General features: G+C 42.2%; 1 long non-coding RNA gene across 1 annotated transcript; it reads right to left on the bottom strand.

The window, feature by feature from the left end:
* Nucleotides 1–1,043: 1,043 nt before the first annotated feature.
* LOC119270675 lies at nt 1,044–6,564 on the bottom strand. The gene is made up of 8 exons (XR_005134264.1): nt 6,495–6,564; nt 5,504–5,580; nt 4,004–4,094; nt 3,143–3,265; nt 2,215–2,597; nt 1,966–2,058; nt 1,705–1,876; nt 1,044–1,447 (listed from the first exon to the last, which is right to left on the bottom strand). It is a non-coding gene; the product is annotated as an uncharacterized LOC119270675 (long non-coding RNA).
* Nucleotides 6,565–7,389: the final 825 nt, after the last annotated feature.

Below are 7,389 nucleotides of genomic sequence, written 5' to 3'. Positions count from 1 at the left end.
CCTCGCCCATCGCTCAAGCCTCAAGTCGTAAGTCGCACACGCACCCGCACGCGGATGTCTAACTACCTCTTGTATATATATATATATACACTAGAGAGAGAGAGAGATGGGGGCATCCATGATTGAGAGAAGAAGCTCTGGACGTGGTGCAGCTAGTGAGAGGGCAGGCCATGCTGCGGATCGATGATGTGGAGCAATCCGGACCCTTCGTCGCTGGCTGGCAGGCTCATGGGCATCCCTAGGTGCGCATTTATTCATACAATTAAGTGGCTGCTCGATTACAGGAAAGTCCGTCAAAGTACCAATTGCTTGCTCTAGTTGCAGTTCCGTTCGCCACTAGCTATATGGGAGGGGACCACTCAATTCCATCCCGAGCAAGGGCTGGTGTGTCATGTGTGCATCGATTTGTAAGCAATCCAACCAACACTCGACCGGCCTAGCCGGCACCAACTCACCTTCAATTTGTGCCCGGCCCAACCTGGGTTACCTAGTCGACGACGGTGCTTGTCATTCCTTTTCTTTTTCTTTTTCTCCCTAACTCACTTGGACCCTAGAACTAGTTTCATTCTCTGAGCCAGGTAAATCCCTATGATTTGATTTCAAATGATGATGCGAAAGGGCATTGATTTACAGAGGGGAGGAACTTTGTGTTGGCCAGACATTTCTGCATATTCAGTAGCATGATTTTATTTTATCGCAGGCTCAATGAAACAAAATGATATATATTGACCAACAAGCATTTCTATTTCTTGTCTTCAAAGCATCGCAACTTTGCTACTCATACATACATATACACAGAATCTACATACAAGATGGGTTCTGATTTTCCTCCTTTTTCTCCCAGCGTGTCAGCCTCCATCTATCTATGTATCAGTGAATGGAAAGCACCAACAAATAAAATGCCAAGACCCTCGATCGACTTTGCCATGCTAACAACTTCTGACCCTAGATCAGTAAGGAACAGAGATTTCGGGGGTGCGTGCACATCTCACAAACACACACTAGCAAGTTTACAAAACAACATGCATATTATTCAGTTTCAATATGTGACTCGCTCACTTCGTGAGACAATCTTCAACCGAGATTCTGAAAATCAATCATGGTCGCAATACATACATGAACGAGTAAATGACATCAATTTTCAACAGGTACAGGTTCCTGAGTTCAACAACACCCAGCCTAAACACAATTTGCAAGTCCAGCTCATTTTACACAGTGCTTCCGGTCTGAATCTCGCCTCTCTTCGGCGCCTTGCCACTTGTGTCAACCCAATTCAACGACCGTCTTTTCTCGTCTTGCCACCAACAAGCATATGCGAATGCATAACAAATCGAGAACAGCATCAACACAACATGGTACCAAACGGAATTCATCCATCGGCAAAGGACAAATAAAATAGTTCACATTTTCCTAGATTCTCTCCTTGCTGCCTCCCTCTGTGATATGCCTGAAAAGGTGGGAGAAGAAAAGCTCAGTTGCTGTATATATATAACCAATGGAAAGAATAAAAATCGACAACATGAATAATGAGTGCCTAATGACACTCCAATGGTAGAAACAGATATACTCAGGAAAGTTTGTGCTATAGATCAAACAAGCTCTTGCTGCGCAAAGTTGTATCCTGTCACACTTTCATAAGATGCATGCAAGGTCAAGACTAGAGACAAAAAAATGATCTTTACAACGGATTCAAATCATACGCACCTACAACCTAGGCACGGGGCTTCTGTAATTGTTGTAGCTGAGGGCGCAGAGCTCCAGGATCACGCCCTTGTCGACGCTGAGCATCTCCACCATGTAATCTTGACCAACAAACAGCTGGCAGGCAGTACCCGTGGACGTGAAAATCACCATAGTATAATTGGTACCCTACAGCCTGCATCAAGGATCACAATATACATTCATGGTCAAGACTAGATACAAACAAAAGAACCGTTTTTTACTGCAGATCCAAATCATACGCACCCACAGCCATGGTGGTTCCGTACTGCTTGTAGTTGAGGATGCAGTGCTTCAGGATGATGCTCTTGTCGACACGGAGCTTCTTCACCATGTAATCTGGATCACCAGACAATCAAATAGTCAACAGCAGCATGAACTTATCAGCCCCGTACACACACAAACAAGGCAAGCATCTCTTCTCCCTGCAAACTGATGACTAGCACTAGTACAGATTCTTGAGTGGAACCAGCAAGGTATGGTTTATGTGCATACCTCTGATATGGGTCATGACATCAAGGCCGATTTATCAAGCAAGGTTTGACATAGTGAGGAGGGGGAAGTCACAGTTGGACCAATTTCAGCATGTATATACCCTCCCAAGTCCCAAGCATCCTGGTCCATTCCACGCAGACACAGGAACCATAACATTGGGATCTCTACAGACCTTTAGACCATCCAATGGCAACAGGGTTCCTCGTGCAAGTTGATTGATTGCTTAAATACATCCAGCGAGCCCTGCCTTCAACCAATATGGCCACCTCCTCGCACATCTGGGTGTCCCCGCTTCCAAGCCCAACACTCTCTAGACCGGCAAGGCGTATTCAGCGAGATCCATTGCTCGCTCACTATCACCCATCCATTCCATGACACGGAACCTGATGTCCATATACCAACAAAACTTCAAAATCAAAGATTTAAATCCAGACCAAAACTTAAAGAACCAGTGACCAGAGCAACTTCACAAACTAAATGTTCTATAGTGAGTGATCAAGAAAGACACCAACTGTTGGCTCCTATTATTACAGGTAGGTAGCCATGGCAGCGAGGCCATGGCCATTACTTCTGTTATTTTTTATAATATCCTAGTCAACTTTGTTCTGCAACAAACAGCAAGAAATAGTTCCATCACTTATATTCTTCTCTTGTTAAGAACATCTCATGGCAAGAAATTTACTTGACAAGTAGACAAGTATGTTTACCTGTAATGCCAAAACAGAGAGAGCCCTTTGATAAAAGTAGAACAGGGCCCTTGTGTAGCAAGATGGAAATTATCTAGCCAGCAGAAACCACTAGAGCATCACCTGGTGACCCAATTGAGGCCAGATCCAAAACCTAAAGTGGCCATGGCTATACGCATAGTCATGGCCCGATGACCATGTGCTCATTGCAGGGGGAAGAAGAGAGACTCGGTAGGACTCACCTTTAATGTTTGTAGCCGTTGCCGTCACACGGTGACAGCGGAGAGCTGGACAAAGACAGGGAGACCGAGCCCAGCCTGTATGGCCAGCAGATACACTCGCGGGAGGCAAGAAATCACAATCAACTGCCCAATTACATACAACAATTTTTTTTAGTTTTTTCTCATTAGATCCAGCAAGACAGTGCGGTACAAAACACAATGCACAAACAAGCATTTCCATTCTTCCAGGAAACATAGATTCATTTCATTAAAGCACAAAATCGAATTCTATGTTGACAAACATGGATGGCCAAGAAAATATAGTACATTTAAATCACTGGCATATCGAAATATTGCCCCATTTTAATTCTCAAAATAAGCATTTTGGTACGATAACACATAGGGGTGCAGCAGTTCCATGCCGAAGAACCAACCAACATATGCACCACTCTAATATATTAGCCACCACAAGATTGTCAGCCACAACAACACTATTCAGAACCATCAGATCCCCATGTTGCATCAACACAGGTCAAACATTTGCATCATCAGAAGATAAACTAATGGATATTCAACACATAACAAGTTCCTGTCCAATCCACCACTACTCATCCAGTAAAAGAATCCCCATCCTTGCAGATAAAAACACACCTTAATTCAAATGCTACACAACTAGTGCTCACTTTTTTCAAACAAAAATGCAAGCATTCTCTAACTATCACAGTTATGTACTCTCACACTTTCATCGCACATTTTACATATCAATGGTAAAAACATATTACTCTGGGAAAGTTTGTGTCAATGAACAAACAAGGGTCCACAAATTCAAATACAAAACTAGTGTACAGGCTTTGGGACCTTGAAATTGGAGTGGAAGAGTACCTGCTGAGGCACAGGTGATGCCGCGGGTTACAAGTGCATCATACTTGAGGGGCAACATCGGACAGTGAGTCGCTACATCCAGAAATGCTTTCTGTCAACACATGTAAACTTCCATTTAGAAAAAAAATCAGTGCCCCTGTAGTTAAATACTTCCAGGCATTAGCAGCTCGGTTGCACCACAGGAAAACAAACGAGGGTATAAAGCTAAAAGGAACACAACACTAATACTTTTAGCAGCTCGGATGCACAGCAGGAGAACAAAGATATAAAGACAATCAAGAAAAGTCCTAACATTTTATAATAGGTTGCGACTTTCAACATGATGGTAAACATAAACATTGCACCAACCTACTATAGACAAGCTTGAGTTCCTATTTATTGTGTTGGTTCAGGTACATCAGAACAAAAATAAAACTTTCTAACAAACAAAACCAAGCACATTAGATTTAATTAACATCAACTTGCAATAGTTCAGCAAAAGTTGGGTCTTTTGATGCTCAACGGGTAATAATACTATGAAATTGGTGGCCCTTGCTCATATTATAGTTATAAGTTTGATTGTGATTACACGAATGTTTGGAAACCAACTGTTTTATCAATAGTCTCAAGAAAAAATGCAACCGTTCTGTTGTGAGCATTCAAGACTCGCAGACCCACCAAGTTTCTATCAGTTTACTATTCCTCCATATTTACATCAAGATGCTCATGCAGCCCACCAAGAAATTATGACATCATAATAAGCAAGGAAGATATGCATGCATAGTGTCCATGTTGTTTGCAAAGAACAGGTATACATGCATGCTAGGTAGGCATCAACATGCAAAGCTGGGTCACTAATTTGCTAGAACTACACATGTTCATTACATGAAAAAGGATGATCTGCTACAACACTAGTTGCTGCATCACAGCAACCTAAATTCACCGATGTTGCTGCTAGCATCAACACGGGTCAAACCATTGCATCATCAAGGGATATTCAGCGCATAGCATGTTTCTGTCCAATCCACCAGTGGTACTAATCCAAAGTAAAAAAATCCCCATACTTCCGTGGAAAACACAACTTAATTCAAATGCACAATTATCAACAATATGCGCAATTATGTCCTCTTACACTTTCACCACTGAATATTTTATAAACCAATGGTAGAAACATGTATACTCAGAAGATATACTAATATCTATTCAACACATAACAATTTTCTGTCCACTCCACCACTACTCATCTAGTAAACAAAATCCCCATCCTTGCAGGTAAAAACACACCTTAATTCAAATGCCTACACAACTAGCGGTCATTTTCCCAACCAAAAATGCAAAACATTTTTTAAAATTATCACAGTTATGTCCTCTCACACTTTCACCACTGAACATTTTACATACCAATGGTAGAAATATATAACTCTGGGAAAGTTTGTGCCATAGATCAAACAAGTGTTCGCAAATTCCTGCGCCAAATCAGTCTACAGGCTTTAGGACCTTGAAATTGGAGTGGAAGAGTACCTGCTGACGCGCAGGTGATATCATGGTTACAAGTGCATCTTCCTTGAGGAGCAACATCAGGGATCCAGTCGCTGCATCTAAAAAATGGAAACTTTGAGGCTTTAGCAGCTCGGTTACACCTCCGGAGAACAAACAAGGGTATAAAGCTGAAACAAACACAGTGCCCCTATAACCATACTTTTAGCATCTCGGACAATCAAGAAAAGCCCTGACATTTAATAAAAGGCTGGAACTTCCAACATAATGATAAACACTGCACCAACCTCCCATTGACCACCTTCGGTCACTACTTTTTGTTGTCAGCATTCAAGACACATAGACCCACCAGGTTTCCACAAGTTTACTATTCGTCCATATTTACATCAAGATGCAACTCATGCAACCCACCGAGAAATTAGAACATCATAATAGGCAAGGCAGATATACAATCATAGTATCCATGTAGTTTGCAAAGAACAGATATACATGCATGCTAGGTAGGCATCAACATGCAAAGCACTGGGTCACTAGTTTTCTACAACTACACATGTTCATTACATGAGAAAGGATGATCAGCTACAGCACTAGTTACTGCACAGTGACCTTCAGAACCATTGAACGACGATTTTGCTGCTAGCATCCACGGGTCAAACCATTGCATCATCAAAAAGTAAACCAAGTGATATTCAGTGCACAGCATGTTTCTGTCCAATCCACCAGGGGTACTCATCCAAAGTAAAAACTTCTTCATACTTTCGTGGAAACCACAACTTAATTCAAATGCCTAGACAAACAGTGCCATTTTCTGCGGAAAAGATTCAAGCATTCTCTATATTTGTCGACAATATGCGCAGTTATGTCTCGCACTTTCACCACTAAATATTTTATAAACCAATGGTAGAAACAGATGTACACAAGAAAGATTGTGCCATGGATCAAACAAATCCCCGCAAATTCTGGCCCATAATGAGACTACAGTCTTTGGGACCTTGAAACTGGAGTGAAAGAGTACCTGCTGAGTCACACGCAATGCCACGGGTTCTAAATGTATCATCCTCGAGGAGCAACATCAGAGAACTAACCGCTGCATGTAGCAATGGCATCCTGTCAGCGCATGTAAACTCAGTGCCCCTGCGGCTAACAAAATTTAGAACAAACAAGGGTATAAAGCTGAAAGAAACTCAGGCCTCTTATAAACAGACAATCAAGAAAAGACCTAACACTTACTAAGCTCAAAGGGCCAACAATGGATCTTTTAAGCCACCAAATCAGTCATAGAAAGGAGATAAAGCCCAATGTAGCACCTAATGCTGCTTCAAATCGACAAGATGTTGATCCGATCCAACTAACTTTGAAATGAGTCAGACACCCTATTGGGAACAATGAGCTGGGCACTTTGATGCGGTCCATACTTTGAAGCCAGCCAATGCAAACTGTCTACTCTGAAGTTGAACAGAAAAAAATAGAATTGCATACCATACTTTGGCAGATAAAGTTGAGAAATAGCATAACATTTTCTACGAGAGCAAACATACACAATGCATACTCCACTGTATGTAATTCATAACAAAGAGCGATTCAAATGACTGAAGTGTGTCACCTACTAACCACTTAAACACTTCCCCCACGATTAGTGATTCAGGTATCGAGAGTAAAATACTGACCATCAACTCAATTCCTACGGCCGCACTAATCAGCATGCAACGTGAAACCTCTATGGTCATAGAAGCCAGCCAATGACGAAATGTAACCAAGGCTCGATGGGCGTGGGCACATAGAGCACAAGAAAAGGCAGGGGAGAGGAACAGAAGTGGCTTACCTACATGCTGGAGTGGAAGAAGCGGCCAACAGAGGAGCCGCGCGGCAGTGAGTGCCGACATAGACAGCTTCTTCGCTGACCAAACTCG

The sequence above is a fragment of the Triticum dicoccoides genome, chromosome 3A (assembly GCF_002162155.2).
Source record: "Triticum dicoccoides isolate Atlit2015 ecotype Zavitan chromosome 3A, WEW_v2.0, whole genome shotgun sequence".
NCBI classification, from domain to species: Eukaryota; Viridiplantae; Streptophyta; class Magnoliopsida; order Poales; family Poaceae; genus Triticum; species Triticum dicoccoides.
Note: the sequence above shows the minus strand (reverse complement) of the source record. Positions and strands in the feature narration are given on the sequence as shown.